The sequence below is a fragment of the Muntiacus reevesi genome, chromosome 13 (genome assembly GCF_963930625.1).
Source record: "Muntiacus reevesi chromosome 13, mMunRee1.1, whole genome shotgun sequence".
NCBI classification, from domain to species: domain Eukaryota; kingdom Metazoa; phylum Chordata; class Mammalia; order Artiodactyla; family Cervidae; genus Muntiacus; species Muntiacus reevesi.
Genome location: NC_089261.1, coordinates 17,813,406 through 17,834,933, shown reverse-complemented (window position 1 = coordinate 17,834,933; position 21,528 = coordinate 17,813,406). Strand labels below are relative to the sequence as shown.

Genomic DNA, 21,528 nt, shown 5'->3' with positions numbered 1-21,528 from the left:
TCCAACGCCACAGTTCAAAAGCATCAATTCTTCAGTGCTCAGCTTTCTTTATAGTCCAGCTCTCACATCCATACATGACTACTGGAAAAACCATAGCTTTGACTAGATGGACCTTTGTTAGCAAAGTAATGGCTCTGCTTTTTAATATGCTATCTAGGTTGGTCATAGCTTTTCTTCCAAGGAGAAAGTGTCTTTTAATTTTCTGACTGCAGTCACCATCTGCAGTGATTTTGGAGCCCCCCCCAAAATAAGGCCTGTCACTGTTTCCATTGTTTCCCCATCTATTTGCCATGAAGTGATGGGACCAGATGCCATGATCTTAGTTTTCTGAATGTTGAGTTTTAAACCAACTTCTTTACTCTCCTCTTTCACTTTCATCAAGAGGCTCTTTAGTTCTTCTTTGTTTTCTGCCATAAGGGTGGTGTCATCTGCATATCTGAGCTTGATGAGATTTCTCCCAGCAATCTTGATTCCAGCTTGTGCTTCACTAATGCATATAGAACATTTTTAATGTACCAGGCACTATGCTGTGTTTGCCTAGCATTTTGTTTTCTCCCTACAACAATCCTGTGAGGTAGGTACTCTATATTAGCTGAACTGAATTTTATAGATGATGAAACTGAGGCACTGGGAGGTGAATTGATTTGTTCAGAGCCATGCAGCTTGCAAGATCCCACCATTGTACAAGCCCGGGCAAATGGAGGGGAAATTGCTCACGTGGACTGCAGTGCTGGAATTTTCCTCCAGGCAGCGCAATTCACATTGCATTCTACATGCACGTGCTGTCCAAGCTTGTGCTTTTTTACTCATTATTCTGTACTGACTCCACATGCCACTTCTGGATGCACTAATCAGGCCAATTTGAGAGATAGAGGGTACAGAATAATGACTTAGCCCTTGGAAGTGATTTGACTTAGCAAAATAGTGTGACATTAGCCATCAGGGCTATGCTGAGGATCTGTCATCCACAGCCAGGAGCTTAGGCAGGGGGTGGGGACCAGGCCGCAAGCTTGACATGGAACCCTGCAGCTGCAGCAGGGGACCCAGGCAAGGCTGTGTGTCAATCTAGGCTGGCATGCAGAGACTATAAAGGCAGAAACTTTAGAAGGCAAAAAGAAGGGAAGTGGTGAAGCCTGGGTGGCTGACTGGAAGCTAGAAAATGCACTGATGGAGGCAGACAGCATCAAGTATATGTGCTTTTGCAGCAAACTTGGGCATCTCTCTCCCAGACTGGTTTGATGGGTGTCAGCCCCAGGAGTATGCACTACTGGGAGCAGCTAAGAGGGTGAGCTTGAGAGATACCACTGACATAAAGCTTCACCTTCAGCATCAGACCTTCCAATGAGCGTTCAGGGTTGAATTCCTAGGCCTTCTCAATAATAGGAATCCATATTTGCACTTCACTGGAGAACATGCCAGAGACTCAGATGCTTTCCTTCCAGGTTTCTCGACCACAGGATCACCATGATCTCAGGAACTTGAATTGCAGGGCAATTCTGCACAGATGTCTTCTCTTTATATAGCCGTTTGAGAGGCTTATTAGCATGTTTGAATTTCTGCCAGAGGTTTGTGATAAAAACACAATGCAAGCAGATAAATTTTAGGGAGATTCTTTTCTGTAACAAAACATTCTTCTAAATAGATCCAGTGGTTTAAGATTCTATTCCAGGACTTGATTCCCTTATACAAGGGCAAAGGTCTCTATGCCATGTTCTACTGAGTCAGGTAAGAAAATAACTTTCAACTCCACGCTCTTCAGTTCAGTTCAGTCGCTCAGTCGTGTCCGACTCTTTGTGATCCCATGAACTGCAGCAAGCCAGGCCTCCCTGTCCATCACCAACTCCCAGACTTTATCCAAACTTATGTCCGTTGAGTCGGTAATGCCATCCAACCATCTCATCCTCTGTTGTCTCCTTCTCCTCCTGCCCTCAATCTTTCCCAGCATCAGGATCTTTTCAAACGAGTCAGCTCTTCACATCAGGTGGCCAAAGTATTGGAGTTTCAAGTTACCATGTCCTTAAGTGCAGGTAACTTAAAAAAATATTTTTACTGACAACTCAAATAATGCATGCTCATTATTAAAAATCATCAAACATGGTCATGTTTGAAAATGTATAACCTAGATGTGGCAAGGCTCCTGACAGTAACCACAAGCTCTCACCCTCGGTCCAATTTGAGGTTGCATTCCGGGCTTAAATGCAGTGCTAGAAAATCAGTTCCAATCTGCTGTACATGATGGAGTGATAAAGTTTTACTGAAGATTTTTTGGAGAAGGTGTGGAAAAAGGATGATATTGCATACCACGTAGCAAACGTCACAGCGATTCCCTTTAAATATGTTCATTCCGCCAGAATTTCTTCTCTAAATATCAGCCTCCTCTCCCGGCTCCTCCTCCTCTTTCCTTTTTTCTTTCTTGGTTCCCTATCACAGCATAAATTCCTCTCAATGGTCTGGAATAATTCAGTTTTGGCTCTCAACTTGTCTATCCCACTCAAAAAGAGAAAAGCTCAGTAGCTTGTTGATGGCATCCAACCCCTTTAAAAAAGAAATCAGCCCACTCTCCAGTTATTTGTCAAGAATGGCTAGGAATGGGCACTGGAGTTGGGTTTTTCTCGCTTGAAAGACCCAATAGTGTGTTTTTCTTTCCAGTTTCCCAGTCCGTGAAATCATGGTGATAGCTGTGGTTGTAGCATTTACCCAACAGAAATTTGCTAATACTATAAATCACGCCCAACCCACCCAGCCAAGCTCCTTTGTAGGCTAGTGGAAGGCAGTGCCATGGGTTTGGGTTGGCGTGGAAGATAATTTTTGATATCAAGAAAATAAGAGGAACTTCACTGGTGGTCCAGTGCTTAAGACTCCCCCTTCCAATGCAGGGGGTTTGGGTTCAATCCCTGGTTGGGAAGCTAAGATTCCACAGGACTTGTGGCCAAAAAACCAAAACATAAAACAGAAGCAATATTGTAACAAACACAGTAAAAACTTTAAAAATGGCCCACATAAAATAAATCTTTAATTAAAACAGGTTTCTCCATATTGGTGCATATATAATATACATTGCTGGGGCTTCCCTGGTGGCTCAGACAGTAGAGAATCTGCCTGCAATGAGTGAGACCCGGGTTCGATTCCTGGGTCGGGAAGATCCCCTGGAGAAGAGAATGGCTACCCACTCCAGTATTCTTGCCTAGAGAATTCCACGGACAAAGGAGCCTGGCAGGCTGTAGTCACAAAGAGTTGGACATAAATGAGTGACTAACACACACACACATAATATATGTTATTTAAGAGAAAAACCACTGGCCCCGAATGGCATTACTTGTGCTAAAGTCCATGACACCAAACCTAGCTTTAATACCTAATTTAGTTGCAGTTTTGACCCTCACCAGAAATGCAGTCTCTTTGTCGTGTCCTGCAACTTTCTTCTGCTGCTGCTCTTTAGTCGCCAAGTCATCTCCGACCCTTTGTGACTCCATGGACTGTAGCCCGCCAGGTTCCTCTATTCATGGGATTCTCCAGGCAAAACACTGGAGTGGGTTGCCATTTCCTCCTTCAGGAGATCTAGCTGACCCAGGGATCAAGCCCAGGTCTTCCACTTAGCAGGCAAATTCTTTACCACCGAGCCACCTGGGAAGTAGTTTGTGGGGTCTTATTTTCCGGGCCAGGGATTGAACCTGAGCCCAAAGTACTGGAAGTGCTAAGTTCTAACCACTGGACTGCCAGGGAGTTCCCTAGAAATGCAGTCTTTTTAAATTTTTAAAAATAAATGTATGTATGTATTTATTTTTGGCCGTGCTGGGTCTTCACTGCTGCTTGGGTTTTTCTCTGGTTGCGGCAAGTGGGGGCGGCCCTCCAGCTGCCAGGCTCGGGCTTCTTGCTGGGGTGACTTCTGTCGTTGCAGAGCACAGGCTCTAGGGTGCGACAGCTTCACTAGCTGTGGCCTGTGGGCTCAGTAGTTGTGGCTCCAGGGCTCTAGAGCACGCGCTCAGTAGATGTTGTGCACAGGCTTAGCTCCCCAAGGCATGTGGGATCTTCTAGGACCATGGATTGAACCCATGTCTCCTGCACTGGCAGGCAGATTCTTTAGTACTGAGCCACCAGGGAAGCCCTAGAAGTGCAACCTTTTAATTAACCAGTTCGGGATTTTCTAATTAGCACCAACGAGGTAATCCATTATGTGGATCCTCTCCATTCCCCCCACTCCCCCCACCCCAGAGGATGAGAAGGTAATCTGCATGATAACCTGACCAAAAAGATATACTAGCCTGAAAATATAGTGATCCTTTATTTTTTTCCTGCTAGTCGCTCCCTTCCCCCTCCTTCTTCCTACTAAAATCCTCCCATTTTGTACAATCTCTAGGAGTGCCCTTCTAGTTGCCAGATGGCATGCTGCCTGATTTCCTGAGTTGTTGAAACCGGCTAATTAGATCTTCACATTTATTTGGTTGAATTTTTTTCTAACAATACAGAAAGTATAACTGTTATTTCTTTTCCCTCTCAATCATGCATTCTCCCCAAGATAACTGCATAGCTCAGCTTGTTGCTCTGTGATGACCTAGATGGGTAGGCTGGGGATTGGGGTGGAAGGGAGGTCCAAGCCGGAGGGGATATATGTGCACATACGGCTGATTCACTTTGTTGTATAGCAGAAACTCACACAACATTGTAAAGCAATTACACCGCAATAGATTAAAAAAATATTTTCTCTCAAAAAAAGTTTTATATATACTTTATTTTTTCCAAGCATCTCAGATATTCTTATTATATTTGTATGGGATTATGCTGTACATCCTGTTTTTAATCTAACAAGATAACTTAGACATCTTTCTTCCTGCACACAGAATCAGATTTTTTAAATGGATACGTAGTATTCAGTTGTGTGGCTTTACCATAATTAACTTAGTCATGTCCCAATTAATGATCATTTGTCTTTTTCAGTTATTATTTTTGTTATTTTCTGATAGGTAAAGTTCTTTCTTTTTTTTTTTCTGTAAATTCCTAGAGGAAGAATTACTGGGACAAAGGGTAAAAACATTTTTCATTTTTATAGATATTGCCAGATTGCCCTCCAAAAAGGTTTGTGCTGATTTAGGCTTCTACTAACAATGTCTGATAGAATTTTTTAAAAAATGGTTTCCCAGATAAAGTTGAATGCTCTGATGGTTGTTGGCACCCACAGCTGGGACTCAGCAGTGACGACTTGATTGATTTCTTCTTGAGCCTTTTGTTTTTTCTCTCTCAGGTTCCTTTATTCATGTCATTACCTCAAACGGAAATGCTTTCCCCACATAAATACCTCCCACCTCTTCTTTCAGATTTATTGCAAATCCCCTCTCTAATTCAGTAGCTCTCAATTGGGGGCATTTGGCCATATCCAGAGATACTTTCATTTGTCACAGCTGGAGGTAAATGGTGTACTGGCATCTAGCGGGTAAGCATCCTGTAATGCACAAAACAGATCCTCACAATAGAGAATTATCCGGGGACTTCTCTGGTGGTCCAGTGGCTAAGACTGCACTTCCAATGCGAGGGGCCCGGGTTTGATCCCTGGCTAGGGAACTAGATTCCACATGCCACAACGAGAGACCTGGCACTGTGCCACTGAAGATCCTGAGTGCTAGTGCAGCTGAATAAATAAATGTTAACAACAGCAGCAAACAATCTAGCCCCACGGGTCAAAGTGTCAGGGTTGAGAAACCCTGCTATTGTCAAGTTGCCTTCTAGGGAGAAACTTCTGAAATCCTTATGCTTACTGTCCATGCTTCTAGTGCCGGCACAACATAGATTGCTTGATTTTATTAATTACCCTCTGTTGAGATTCATTTGATGGGAAATGACAGAAATTTCAGCTTGAATTAGGTTCAATACTAAAGGAAACTTATTGACTCACAAAACTGAAATATCCTGAGGTAATGCTCATTTCAAGCGATGCTTCCGCTGGTGACTCAATGATATCACCAAGGTCCCAGTTAATTTCCAATTCACTTCCCTAGATGTGGTCAGTTTTAGCACAAGCTCCCCTTCCCACACATACTTGTGATGTTAAGACAGGTACAGATCCAGTTTCACATCCTTATATTGTCCTGTCCAGGGCTGCGCTGTCCAAGACAGTAGCCATTAGGCCCTTGTGGCTCTTGAGAATGGTGCCTAGTCGGAATCAACACACACAGTTTTAAAGACCTAGAATGAAAAAAGTAAAATAGCAATTTTAATACTTACTACATCTTGAAATGAGAACATTTATGATATGCTGAGTTAAATGGAAATATATTATTAAAACTAATTTCATTTTTTTCTTTTAAAAATTTGGCTACTAGGCTTCCCTGGTGGCTCAGATGATAAGGAATCTGCCTGCAGTGCAGGAGACTTGGGTTTGATCCTTGGGTTGGGAAGATTCCCTGGAGAAGGGAATGGCAACCCACTCCAGTAGTCTTGCTAGAAGAACTTCATGGACAGAGGAGCCCAGCGGGCTACGGTCAAACACGACTGAGTGAATAACATACCGAGGGGAGTCCCTTGGTGGTCTAGTGATTAGAATTCTGGACTTTCACTGTCATGGCCTGGGTTCAATCCCTGGTCTGAGAACTGAGAGATCCTATAAGCTGTGTGGTAAGGCCAAAGGTAAAAAATAAATAAAAATAAATTTTAGGGACTTCTCTGGTGGTCCAGTGGCTAAGACTCTGTGCTCTCAAAGCAGAGGGCTGGAGTTAAATCCCTGGTTGGGGAACTAAGATCCCACATGCTGCACAACATGGCCAAAAAATAAAATAAAAATAAGTTTTAAAAAAGAAAATTAAAAAACAAAATATATAGCTACTAGAACATTAAGAATTATTTGTCCTTGAAATGCATTTAAAATGAGGCCTTAGCTGGCGGTATCAGTGCTGTTCTGTTAATAGATAAATGGAATTTAGGTTCACATCTTACTTACGTAAAGTGTGCAAAACCCGATGCAGTGTGTGATGGGCAGTCAGTAAACATCTGAGTCCTCTAACTTCTCAGTAAGTTTGGGAGTTTATCATCTCATCTGCCTTTCTGACCTTGTTGAATCAACCTGTGGACCAGAGTGTTTGTTTACTTGGCTGCAGAAGAGATTTTTGAGAAAATTGGTCTATCATGCAGATATACAAAATTTTTCCTTTTTGTAACATAAAAAATGGAGTTTTATTATTGCTTGTACCTCAACTGTTTAAGTGATATTAAAGCCTTAGAGAAAAAAAATCATATGTAAAACTTACCTTATATTCCTTTTGATTAGCACTGGTACAAGGGAAGAGATTCCTGGAAGTGCCCTAAAGATGGGGCTTTTTCTATCCCAGAGATCACTGTAAACCTCTCCTTATGTCTCATTGGCTTCAGTTGGGTTGCCCCTACCAGTCACTGTAGCGGAAAGGTATGGGATAAACTGATTGACTGATGCCATATACAGATCCACCTCTGGAGAAAGGCTTAGATCATTTTTGTCTAAAGCATCTGTTTGAGAAGATGTGTGAGAGAGTGGTGGGGTTCACAAAGGATACTTGCAATTCTGTTTGCAGAGATAGGGTAAGAGATGCTGACTCTCAACTCCTAACTATGCTCTGAGTTAGAGACAATTTATACATTTTTTACTGTTGATTACACAAATACTGCATGCTCATTATTTAAAAATTCAAACACAGTGGACAGGAGGGGTGCACTAAGACTCTTACACTTTTTGGGTAAGACTGTAGATCAGTGGTCATCTGGATTGTGAACGTCTTGAGGTCATGCCTCCTACTCTTTGCATCGGCTTTCATGGCTGACACTCTGCTTTGCCTGGCACAGAGCAACTGTCCCGATGACAGTGGTGGTGGTGAAGACCTCCATATACACTTAGGTACATTCTCAGAGCCAAGCATGTCCCTGCTGGGGGTGGGGTGGGAATCCAAGCTGTGCCCTCCAGGAGAGTAGCAGTGTGGGCTCTCAGTATTTGGAGGGGAGCTAGACAAGAGAAGGACAAAGAAGGAGCAGGTAAGGAGATGGGAGACTCACCCGAGATTGCCCTTACTTGTGTGGTGGATGCTGTTCTTGAAGGAGTTACGGCAGAGGGTGGTCCCTCTGTCAGTCACTGGGGGTGGAGTAATCCCCATTTAATCCAAGTCAGCCTCACTTAAATTAAGGTGATATTGGCAGCCAGTCTGGACAATGTGGAGGGCAGACTCTAAGGCCACTCCCAGCATCTAGGCTTCCCCATGTTCTTGTCCTTGTGTGACCTCCTCTTTGAGTGTGGATGGGACCTGTGACTTGAATATGGCAAAAGTGATGGGCTGGGCTTCCCTGGTGGTACAGTGGAATAAGAATCTGCCTGCCAATGCAGGGGACACACGTTCTATCACTTGTTCTGGTTCCACACGCCATGGAGCAACTAAGCCCATAAGCCACAACTATTGAAGTCCCAGGGCTCTAGGACCCATGAGTCACAACTACTGACCCTGAGTTCTGCAACTACTGAAGCCCATGTGCCCTAGAGCCTGTCCCCACAAGAGAAGCCACCTCAGTGAGAAGCCCCTGCATTGCTGCTAAAGAGTTGACCATGTTCTTTGCAACTGAAGAAAGCCGGTGCTCAGCAACAAAGACCCAGTACAACCAAAAACTTAAAAACTTAGCTAATTAATTAATAAAAAAGTGATGGGCTGTCACACCTGTGATTAAATTATGTTAGACTGTAATGTCTGTACTAGCTTTGAGGAAGTAAGCTTGGTGAGCTTCTCCATGAACAAGACCACATGACAGGTAACAGGGTGACCTTCACTGACTTCCAAGGAACCAGAAGCTTTCAAGGAACCAAATGCTGTCAGCAACCACATGTGGTTAAATACAAGCCCTTCCCCAGTCAAACCTTGATATGATACCACTGAATATGACTGAAACCTCGATTGCAGCTTTGCAGAGGTTCTGTATTAGTGAGCCTGGACTCCTGAATTATAAACTGTGAGGTGATAAACCTCTACATTTGTGGTAATATTGCACTAGGTAACTAATATAGATGGACCTAAGTGATAGGGTCCATTTAGTTTGCAACAGGTGTAGAAAGCACCTTATAGGGTTGTTCTCATTTTATTGACCAACAGTGAATAAAGAGATACTCCAGTGGCTCAGAAAACAGAAAACTATCTCTATTAGTTACCATGGAGAGATAGGCCCCCATTTTTGTCATTGTCTACCACGAATATTTTCAATAGATCTCAGATCTTAATGATTTCTTATTCTTTGCAGAGTGAAAAACTGGCAGAGGATCTTAGATTACCTTATTGTTACTTGGCAAAGAAAAGTGAGCTAGAAATCGTGCTCCTGAAGGCAGAAAGCCTTCCCCCCCCCCCCCCCAAAGGTGGTTTTTTGGACCCTGCTAATGGGGAGCGGAGAGAAAACTAGCTTGGAAGAGTGATCATCTTCAAACCACATCACTCCTTAATGAGAAATTTCATTTCTAAAAATAAACCCCCAAGTACACCAATTGAAAGAGAAATGTCTTAATGGTCATGGAAAATTTTCATGCCCAGAAAATCTAGTTATATTAAAACGCTGTCATACTTTTGTCTGCAGCCAACACAAAGGATACTGATGCATCAATCCATCATTCTCCCTTCTCAAGTGCTTCATCCTAAATAGCAGTCAACCTTGGGAGTTTGCAAAACCAATTCATGCCTGTTCTCTTCTCTCTTGCTTAGTGTGTGGTGGAATCTACCATCTGATGTTTGCACATTTATCCTCTTAAAACCCTAGAATGTATTTTGGTTTACAGGTGGCTCTGTTTTTTATGCCATGAAATTATATATTCTTGGAGCCCCCTGTGATAAAGGGGGGATCCTAAAGGAATTTAAACCTCTTGTTAGCCTTTTGGTAATAGGACAACTCTGGAAAGGGCATCCAGGATTCAAAGCTGAGAATGAAAATAGCTTCATGGACCCCACATTCCAAAGAGAAGAAAACAACTGAGGTCCTCCTCTTCTGTAAAAAGGAACCAAATTCCTTTGCTAGCTGCAGCCTGATGCTAGGCTGTATAGGGTGGAGATAAGGCAAGGGGTGAGACTGTTCCTTCTCCTTCCCATGGCGGAAACTTTCTTAGTGATGGAGGGGACTACGGAGGAGCTGAAGGCATCTTGTTCCCAGAGTGACCAGGATGGTCAGTGGACTTGCTGAAGGACTCTCTGCATTCATGCTTTTTTTCTTCTTAGCTGGCCTCATGCATTTATTCTTCCCCCCAGATTTTATTTTCAGTGCCTTAAGTCTCTGCCACACCTTTCCCCCAAACCCTAAAGTTGGGTTTTTTTGAGTTGCATTTTAGTTGGAATTGCATTTAACGTTTTCAGCTTTACTGGGGTATCATTCATATATAATAAATGTACTATTTTAGGGATACATTTAGATGAGTTTTGACAGCTGTATCCACCATATAACCATCAGTGCAATCAAGACATAGAACATTCTCAACAGCCTTGGAAAAGTCCCTCATGCCCTTTTGCATTTAATCCTCACTTCCACTACCAATTCCATCTGCTATCATTTTTTCCCCTTATTGGAATTTTACATACATGTAATCATACAGTATGTACTCTTTTGTATCTGGTTTCCTTTACTCAGCCTAAAGATTTTGGGATTTATCCATGTTGTTACATATATCAATAGTTCTTTCATTCTTGTTGCTGGTTAGGATAGGCTGCAATTTATTTATCCTGTGTTTTATGTTTATGTTAATTTGAGAAGAAAAGAAATTCTTACAATGTTGATGCTTCCTAATTAGGAACAAGTTATGCCTCTTCATTTTTTTTTTAAACTCAGATCTTGTTGTCTGTAGTCAAGCTTTGTAGTTTTCTTTATGTGGCCTCTGCTCTTACTGAATTTATTTCTAGGAACTTGATATTTTGTTGTTACTGGAATAGAATTTTTTTTTCTCTTAACCTTAGCTCAATGGTTGCTGCTGGTATAGTGGAAAGCTATTGATTTTTCTGAACATTCATCTTATAGTGGGCTTTTAGAATTCTTGTTGGCTCTAATAGTTTCTTAGTTGAGCCTCTTGGGTTTTTTCAGGTTTACAGTCCTGTCTAATAATAACATCTCATTTTCTAAGAGTGATACTTATTTCTCATTCTTATTCCGATGATCTCCAGGGAAAGGGAGGAAAATGGGAAGAAGATAACTTGGGTGTGAAGGTGGAGAGGCAGAGAGAGGGTCAAAATGAAGCAGCCTGGGAATTCTCTGGTGGTCAAGTGGTTAGAACTCTGTGCTTTCACTGCTGAGGGCCTGGGTTCAATTCCTGGTCAGGGAGCTATGATCCCACAAGTCACGTGGTACGGCCAAAATAATAATAATAAAATAAATGAAGCAGCCTGAACTCTTGACGTTGGGTAGTGCACAAATGAAATTAGTAGATACCTTAGAACTTAGTTAGGGGTGTGATCTGGGGGGAGAGTAGTTGGAAAAGGGACCCATTTCTAACATTAGAAAACTGTGTAGGGTGGGGCCTTCCCCATAATTTGTAGTCTCTGTTTTAAACATCAGAGAAATGTTAAAGAGAGGAGGGGAGGGAACAGCATAAAGACAAGACCACTCTCCCACCCCACTGCAAAGCTCCTATTCTAAGGAGGAGTAGGGTGAGGTGTCAGAAATTGTGAAAACTTGAAAAAAACCTGAAAGTTAGATTGTTTCCAAGAGATGTCTTTAAAAGGTTGAAAAGGGAGGTTCGATAGAAGATGATCGATAGAAGAGATTGAAAAAAAATAAAATTGTTTCTTTTTTGGACAGATTTTTCAACAAGCCAGTTGCATTTAAAATGTCAGCTGCATTCCTATTGTTCTTATTTTAGGAAGGGGTGTAATTAAAAGGACACTGGAGAATGCTTTGTCATTTGGGGAGAAGCCCATCTATATAATTTTTGTAAAAGTCACAATTTTTCGAATCGGATTTCGCCTTTCATGGTAATACCAGGTGGGCATCACCGAGTATATAATAATAAAGTCTTAGTGAAATAGTGGGAGCTGCTCCTGCAACTACCGCTCCGGACCACTAGATGGCGCTACTGCTTTGGTGCGGCAAATACAGAGTAAGCCATGGTGCCTTAGCTACTTTAGAGACGAGGAAGCGGAAGTAGGTAGTAGACTTCAAAGTGAAAGTGAAAGTCGTTCAGTTGCGTCTGACTATACCGTCCGTGGAATTCTCTAGGCCAGAATACTAGTAGCCTTTCCCTTCTCCTGGGAATCTTCCCAACCTAGGAATTGAACCCAGGTCTCCCACATTGTGGGCAGATGCTTTACCGGTTGAGCCACAACGGAAGCCCAGTAGTCTCCAAGGCAAGAGCCTAAAGATTATTAGAAATGAAATATAGGATTCATTAGACAGTGTGGAATGAATGTGATATAGAGAGATGCCTGCGTTTCATATAAAAATCTATTGCTAAACAAAGTAATGCTTACTCCTTGGAAGGAAAGTTATGACCAACTTAGCACATTAAGAAGCAGGGACATTACTTTGCCAACAAAGGTCCGTCTGGTCAAGGCTGTGGTTTTTCCAGTGGTCATGTATGGATGTGAGAGTTGGACTATGAAGAAAGCTGAGCACCGAAGAATTGACGCTTTTGAACTGTGGTGTTGGAGAAGACTCTTGAGAGTCTCTGGGACTGCAAGGAGATCCAACCAGTCCATCCTAAAGGAGCTCAGTCCTGGGTGTTCATTAGAAGGACTGATGTTGAAGCTGAAACTCCAATACTTCGGCCACCTCATGTGAAGAGTTGACTCATTGGAAAAGACCCTGATGCTGGGAAAGATTGAGGGCAGGAGGAGAAGGGGGTGACAGAGGATAAGATGGTTGGAAGGCATCACTGACTCAATGGACACGGGTTTGGGAGTTGGTGATGGACAGGGAGGCCTGGCGTGCTGCGGTTCATGGGGTCACAAAGAATCAGACACAACTGAGTGACTGAACTGAAGTGAACTGAAATCGAAATAATCACTTCCTGCTGACTAGGAGTGGTTACTATTATTATTTTGAAATCTTTTTGTGGACATGCTTTTATTTCTCCTTAGTAAACACATATCAGATGGTATTGCTCATTTCTAAGGCAGGTTTATATTCCCTACTCCTTTTATTTTGGCTGCACCATGAGACTTATGGGATCTTAGTTCCCCAACCAGGGATTTAACCCAGGCTCTTGTCAGAGAGAACACAAAGTCCTAACCACTGTATTGCCAGGGAATTCCCTACAAGTTGTTTTTATTAAAAAGAAAAAAAAAAAAAAAAAAAACCAAGAGAATAACAAGCATTGATGAAGACATGCAGAAATTGGAGCCCTGATGCCTTGTAAGTGGGAATGTAAAATGGTGAAACTCCTGTGGAAAACAGTTTGTCACTTTTTCAAATAGTACAGAATTACTGTATGATCCAACAATTCCACTCCTAGGTATACATCCAGAAGAACTGAAAGCAGGGACTCAAAGAGATATGTGTACACCAGTGTTCATAGCAGTATTATTCATAATAGTAAAAAACTGGGAAATAACTCAACTGTCCATCAACAGATGAATGGATGAACAAAATGTGGTATATCAATTCAATGGAATATTATTCAGCCATAAAAAGGAATGAAGTACTGACACATATTATGACATGTATGAGCCTTGAAGATAATATGCTAAGTGAAATAAACCAGACACAAAAGGATACATAATGCATGATTTCACTTATTTGAGGTATCTAGAGCAGGCAAATTCATAATGACAGAAAGAATAGAAGTTTTCAGGAAGCTCAGAGGAAGAGGGAAAGGGGAATTACTATGTAATGGACACAGAGATTCAGTTCTGCAAGAAGAAAAGAGCTCTGGAAATGGATAGTGGTAATGTTTGCATAACAATATAAATATGCTTAATGCTGTCAAATTGTAAATTTTAAAATGGTTAAGATGGTAACTTTTATGTTATGTATACTTCAGTTCAGTTCAGTTGCTCAGTTGTGTCTGACTCTTTGCGACCCCATGAACCACAGAACGCCAGGCCTCCCTGTCCATCACCAACTCCCAGAGTCCACTCAAACTCATGTTCATTGAGTCGGTGATGCCATCCAGCCATCTCATCCTCTGTCGTCCCCTTCTCCTCCTGCCCCCAATCCCTCCCAGTGTCAGGGTCTTTTCCAATGAGTCAACTCTTCGCATGAGGTGGTCAAAGTATTGGAGTTTCAGCTTCAACATCAGTCCTTCCAATGAACACCCAGGACTGATATCCTCTAGGATAGACTGGTTGGATCTCCTTGCAGTCCAAGGGACTCTCAAGAGTCTTCTCCAACACCACAGTTCAAAAGCATCAATTTTTCGGCACTCAGCTTTCTTCATAGTCCAACTCTCACATCCATACATGACCACTGGAAAAACCATAGCCTTGACCAGACGGACCTTTGTTGGCAAAGTAATGTCTCTGCTTTTTAATATGCTATCTAGGTTGGTCATACCTTTCCTTCCAAGGAATAAGCGTCTTTTAATTTCATGGCTGCAATCACCATCTGCAGTGATTTTGGAGCCCCCCAAAATAAAATCTGACACTGTTTCCACTGTTTCCCCATCTATTTCCCATGAAGTGATGGGACCAGATGCCATGATCTTAGTTTTCTGAATGTTGAGCTTTAAGCCACTTTTTTCACTCTCCTCTTTCACTTTCATCAGGAGGCTTTTTAGGGTGCCATAAGGGTGGTGTCATCTGCATATCTGAGGTTATTGATATTTCTCCCAGCAATATTGATTCCAGCTTGTGCTTCTTCCAGCCCAGCGTTTCTCATGATGTACTCTGCCTATAAGTTAAATAAGCAGGGTGACAATATACAGCCTTGACATACTCCTTTTCCTATTTGGAACCAGTCTGTTGTTCCATGTCCAATTCTAACTGTTGCTTCCTGACCTGCATTTAGGTTTCTCAAGAGGCAGGTCAGGTGATCTAGTATTCCCATCTCTTTCAGAATTTTCCATAGTTTATTGTGATCCACACAGTCAAAGGCTTTGGCATAGTCAATCAAGCAGAAATAGATGTTTTTCTGGAACTCTCTTGCTTTTTCAATGATCCAGTGGATGTTGGCAATTTGATCTCTGGTTCCTCTGCCTTTTCTAAATCCAGCTTGAACATCTGGAAGTTCACAGTTCATGTATTGCTGAAGCCTGGCTTGGAGAATTTTGAGCTTAACCACAAGTAAAAATAAGTGAAAAATAAAAGAGCTTTACAAGGCTGGATAGTATCTTCTCCCACATGAAGAGTTGAGAGAATTTATAGTGCTGTCTCTCTCCTAGTATTTTAACTTTAATAGAAGTTGAGAAATAGAGAGAGCAGTATCATTTGGCCTTTTCAGACTGACATCTTTCACTTAGCAATATGCATTGAAATTTCCTCAATGCCTTGATAGTTTATTTATTTTTAGTGCCAAATAATATTCTATTGCCTGGAATGTACCATAGTTTATATCCATCTATCTACTGAAGGGCATTTTGGTTGCTTCCAAGTTTCAGCAATTATGAATGAAGCTGCTATAAACATTTGTGTGCAGGTTGTTTTATGCACCACAGTGTTTGGCTCCTTTGGGCCAATACTGAGGAGTGTGAGACTGCTAGATTATATGGTAAGAGAATGTTTATTTTTGTAAGAAACTGCCCAACTGTCTTTCCAAAGTGGCCGTCCCATTTTGCATTGCCACCAGCAACAAAGCAGAGTTCCTGTTTCTCTACATTTTCACCAGCGTTTGCTTTTGTCTGTGTCTGGATTTTGACATTTGAATAGGTATGCAGTGGTGTGTGTGTGTGTGTGTGTTAGTCACTCAGTTGTGTCCGACTCTTTGCGACCCCATGGACTACAGTGATATCTCGTTTTAATTCACATTTCAATAATGACATATGATGGGGAGCATCTTTTCATGTATTTATTTGCCACTTGTGTATCTTCTTTGAGGAGGTGTTTATTAAGCTCTTTGGCCCATTTTTAAATCGAATTTCTTGTTTTCCTCTTGTTGGGTTTTAAGAGTTCTTTGTATATTTTGAATAGCAGTCTTTTATTGGGTATATCTTTTTCCTCCCAGTCTGTGGTTTCTATTTTAATTCTCTTGAACAGTGTAGGAATTTGATGCCATTTTTTTTTTTCTAGTTGTCCTTGGAAGGGAGTTGTTGTGAGTCAGGTGCCTAAATTTCTTGTATTATAAATGGATTGGAAGTTATAAACACTCCTGAAATCAGTGGGCTGAAGGATTAGAGGTATGTTTTACAGTTTATGACATTTTTGAAGCAACACAATTAACTGATAAGCCCCAGTGTTATAGAAAAAATGTCTAGGATTAAATGGCAGAAAGGCTAATTTTTGTTTAATTGAATTTTGAAAATTCATTCTTCCTTGTTAGACACTGTGTCTAAGGTCAAAGAAGGCAAAAAAAAAAGAAAGAATAAAAAACCCCACAAAAACATAGATGGCAACTCATGCAGACTTGCAGAAAACATTTGGAAAATGAAGGTGTCAGAATGAAGTTCTAACAATCAGTTAAAAATTTCAAAAGATAAAATGTATTTTGTTTTGTTTGGGAGTTCTGTTGGAGTCCAGTGATTAAGAGTGACTTCCAATGCAAGGGGTGTGGGTTATCTCTGGTAGAAGAACTGAGATCCCACATGCCAAAAGGTAAAAAAAAAAAAAAGCTGGACTTCCTTGGTGGCACAGTGCAGGGGACAGGAGAGCTCAGTCCTGCTCCTGCACTTCGCAGGTTTGATCCCTGGTCTGGGAAGATCCCACATGCCTTGGAGCAACTAAGTTGATGGACCACAGCTCCTGCGACTGTGAGCCACACTACGAAGGCTGCGCGCCTTCTGGCCTTCGCCCTGCAGCAAGAGGCGCCACCAGCCAGGAGCCCACGCACCGAGAGGAAGGGCAGCCCCGCCTGGTGCAACTGGAGAAAGCCCCGAAATAAATGAATAAGGAAAATAATTTAAAAAATGTTGAATGTATTCATTGGAAACTTTCATGTCAAACATCTCAATTCAGGGCAATTTTGCCTTCCAGAGGACATTTGGCAACATCTGGAGACATCTTTGACTGTAACCTCCGGGAATGTATGCTAGTAGATAGGGCGAAAACCAGGATCCTGTTAAACAGCCTAAATACCCGGTTTGGTGGACTAGCTATTCTTTTTCCTAACATTCAGTAACACGTATAATTTTGAAAATAAATGACATTCGTATATGACCTGAAAGCGTCTTTCAAATCAGCGGTGGGGAAAACAGGTCATACCTGGGACATGGCTTGCTCTGAGAAAGCACTCAGCTAATGGAGCTTTCCAGAAGCTTGAGTTAGTAGTTACCCACTGCCAAAATGGCTTGAGGATCTCTTGCCAAAGGGACCAGAATAACTTATCCCTTCATAACTAGAATGGGGTTGGCTTGTCAGATACTTTTTCTGTCCCTTGGGGGGATGGTGTGTACAAATCTGTTTTTTTTTTTAATTAATTTTTAGTGGAGTACAGTTGCTTTACAATGTTATATTAATTTTTGCAGTACAGCAAAGTGAATCAGTTATACATATACACGTATCCCCTCTTTTTGGATTTCCTTCCCATTTAGGTCACCATAGAGCTTTGAGTTGGAGAAGGCAATGGCACCCCACTCCAGTAGTCTTGCCTGGAAAATCCCATGGACGGAGGAGCCTGGTAGGCTGCAGTCCATGGGGTCGCTGAGGATCAGACATAACTGAGAGACTTCACTTTCACTTTTCACTTTCATGCATTGGAGAAGGAAATGGCAACCCACTCCAGTGTTCTTGCCTGGAGAATCCCAGGGATGGGGTCGCAGAGAGTCGGACACGACTGCAGTGACTTAGCAGCAGGAGCAGAGCTTTGAGTAGAGTTCCATGTGCTATTTAGAGTAGGTTCTCGTAGTTATCTATTTTATACATAGTATCAATAGTGTATAGATGTCGATGCCAGTCTCCCAATTTTTCCCACCCACCCCACCAGCCCCCTTGGTATCCATATTTTTGTTCTCTATGCCTGTGTCTCTATTTCTGCTTTACAAATAGAATACAATTCTTAATGTTTCACTAAGTCTAGTTTGCGTCTTGCAGTCATTCCTCTTATCTCTTTAAGGTGCCTTGGAATATCTCTGCTTATCATCCAGTTGAATGCTCTGAGGGCAACCACATTTCTTTGGTCTTCATGTTTTGGGTATTTGCTGTGATATACCACCTGCCATCCCCTCTCTTATTGCCACAGTCTTCTGGCATCTCCACTGTTACAGGAACTTATCACAGAGTTTCACAATCATTTGCCCATAGCTCCATCTCCCCACTGTAACTGACTTTTCAAAAACTGACAAGGAGGGTATCTGTTTCCTTTTGGTATCCCTGGTGATTGGCATCATAAATGCTTTTTTAAAAAAAAAATAAAACAAACGAAAGATTGAATGTAAGAACATCATAATGTCCTTCATTATGACTCTGTTATAATGATGTTCTTCCAGAATCTCCATCATAGTATTCGTCAAGGATTCACATTCTGCATAGAACTAGTAATTGTTTCATTTTATGCAAGAACAAAGAGAAGGTGTCAGCTTTCCTGTCAGTCTAGTTTTAATGATGGTTAATTCTATTTGGCAGTGTCTTATTTTAGTATTGACGCACCATTCTTGGTCCTTCCTAATTCTCTTTCCTCATGCGCTTCCTGTGCAGTTAGTTACTACTTTTGAAAGAAAATTGGTGGAGTTCCTGTGGTTTTTGCTTTATGTTTCTTTATTCTTCTTATTTATTGTGTATTCTTTGTTCTGTTTCACAAAGGTTTTGCTAAGACCAGCAATTGTTCTAATAGGATATTCTAATAGGCAGGATTCAGGGCAATAAAAATTCAGGCTGTTAACATTGTATTCTAATTTAGGATAAACAAGTCGCATGACCCTGGTAAAGCCTACTTCTGACACTTGAAAACTAATAGACTTGCCTGGATTAGAAAAACCAGCAACATTAGAAAAACCAGAAGCATTGACTAGATCCACATTCACATCTTTCTGAGATTCTTTATGTCACGTCAACAGTGGCTAAGACCCACTTTGCATTTCTCCTCATCTTACCATCCCCGAACTTTTGCTAACCTTCTTATATCATTAGAAGTCTTTCTTTGTTTTTTCTTTCTCTCCCTCCCTCTTCCCCTCCTGCTTTCCTTTTTAAATGTGGCCAAGCCACTCAACTTGCAGGATTTTAGTTCCCCCAGTATGGATTGAACCCAGGCCCTTGGCAATGAAAGAGTAGAGTCATAACCACTGGACTACCAGGGAAGTCCCTAGAAGTAATTCTTATTTTCATACATTTTTCTGGACTGGGTCAGCCCTTGCAACATGACAAAAGCAGAAGATGGGAAAATTTCTAACATTTTCTGAGAAGCAGGTTTTGTATAGAGAAAAGGATTAGGAATCAGATAGTCCAGGAGTTCCAAACCTAGCTTCATCACCTAGAGCCGATCAACTCCAGATTAGTCACTGTGTATCTTTCAGACTCAGTTTCCCCATCTATAAAATGTGGATTATAATTCCTCCCTCTCAGTATTAGGTTATAGTAAAGATTAAATGAGATGTACTTGATAAAGACATAAAGGGAGAAGGGGCTTGATAAATTGTAGCTGTCATTATTGTCCCAGGGATGAATAGCAAATTATGTTTCTGGGGGAAAAAAGCATATTAAGCAAGTCTGTACTTTGTTTTGTACTGATGTGTGTATGAGTGTGTGGGCCTGCACATGATAACACGTTTCTAGTTCTAGTAGTGTAGGGATTATAAAAGTACTGAAAGGACTGCCTCCCTTTCACATTTAAAAAATATACATAAATAGAACATGCGTGTGTCTTTAGTCACTCAGTTGTGTCTGATGCTTTGCAACCCATGGACTGTAACCTACCAGGCTCTTCTGTCCATGGGATTCTCCAGGCAAGAATTCTGGAGTGGGTTGCCATTTTCTTCTCCAAAATAGAACATATATACATACAACTTACTAATTATAAAACAATAATCTATTTTATTACTATAGTCATTCTAAGAATTAGATCATAGTAGCATTCTGACTGGGGCTTCCCAGGTGGAGCTAGTGGTAAAGAACCTGCCTGACAGTGCTGGAGATGTAAGTGACGCAGCTTCAATTCCTGGGTGGGGAAGATCCCCTGGAGGAGGGCATGGCAACCCACTCCAGTATTCTTGCCTAGAAAATCCTACAGGCAGAGGAGCCTAGCGGGTTGCAGCCTATAGGGTCATGCAGAGTCAGACACGACTGAAGCAACTTAGCAGGCAGCATCCTGACTCCCTGAAAGGACACCATCCCCTTGATAACTACCCTGAGTTCTGCTTTACTTTCTGATTTTATCACCTGTAGGTACATCCTTCACTAAATATTTTATTTTGTTTTGCTTTTGAAATTTATATTAATGAAAACATACTTTAATAACCTATAAGGGAAAAGAAACTGAAAAAGAATATAGTATAGCTGAGTTACTTTGCAGTATACCTGAAACACAACATTGTAAATGAACTATATGCTTCAATAAGAAAAAGAAAACATACTTTATTCTACTGTTATGCTTCCTTCACTCAGCATTGTTTTGAAACGCATTATGTCGTTGTGTTCAGCTGTAGTTGTTCCTTTCTATTGCTGTATGAAAACACTGCAATATAAAAAATTATCCATTCTGTTGCTGATGGATATTTGGGTTGCTTCCCAGTTTTTTTTTTTTTTTCCATGATGTTGTACAGGTACTATCTGTACATTCTTGTACACGTCTCCTGGTGTACACAGTTAAGAGTTTTTCTAAGGTATACCCAGGTGTGACTCATAGACTGTGCATGTCATCAACGTTAGCAGAAAATGGCAAACTCTTTTTCAAACAAACAGTACTGATTTATACTCCCATCAGCTGTGTACCGCCAAGTCTTGCCAACACTGTCAGATCACCTCCCCACCAATCCGCCCCAATCTGGCTGCCTGTTATTGTATCTCTTTGTGGTTTTAGTTTTCTTATTTCCTGATGATGAATGACGTTGAGTACCTTTTCATATATTTGTTGGCCTTTTGGATTTCGACTGTTTAAGTCTCTTGTCTTTATTTTAAAGTGTTCTATGAGACAGTTTCAATATCATCGCCTTTTTGCTGCAGTCGACAACCAGTCATTGAGGTAGGTGGAATTGCAAACTCAAAGCCTCAGCTGTAGCCTGTTAGCAGAGAACCAGCTGGTTTATTTAACAAAGTAACAAGTACTTTTACCTTAGCCAGGATTGATGAACAAGATCACCAATCAGAGCGGCCGGGCTGCCTTCCTCCTTGCAGGTGGCCATGGGAGCAAGGGCCACTGCCCCAGCATTCTCCTCAGACATCCCAGACATAAACAGACGCGTCCTCAAACCTTGCATCCTTCTGCTTAACCGCCAATTTCAAACTTCCAAGACCTGCCCTGCCGGGTCGGAAGAAACAATTTCATTGGCCCTCTCTTTCACTTCCTAGATCCCTTTAAGGACTTGGGCAGGGCCTGGTTGAGATAGAACTG

The 21,528-nt window shown here is 41.6% G+C and overlaps 1 long non-coding RNA gene across 1 annotated transcript; it reads right to left on the bottom strand.

Annotated features, from left to right (window-relative positions):
* Window positions 1-5,774: 5,774 nt before the first annotated feature.
* Window positions 5,775-21,373, bottom strand: LOC136145522 (uncharacterized). The gene is made up of 3 exons (XR_010658802.1): window positions 21,249-21,373; window positions 6,929-7,051; window positions 5,775-6,177 (listed from the first exon to the last, which is right to left on the bottom strand). It is a non-coding gene; the product is annotated as an uncharacterized lncRNA (long non-coding RNA).
* Window positions 21,374-21,528: the final 155 nt, after the last annotated feature.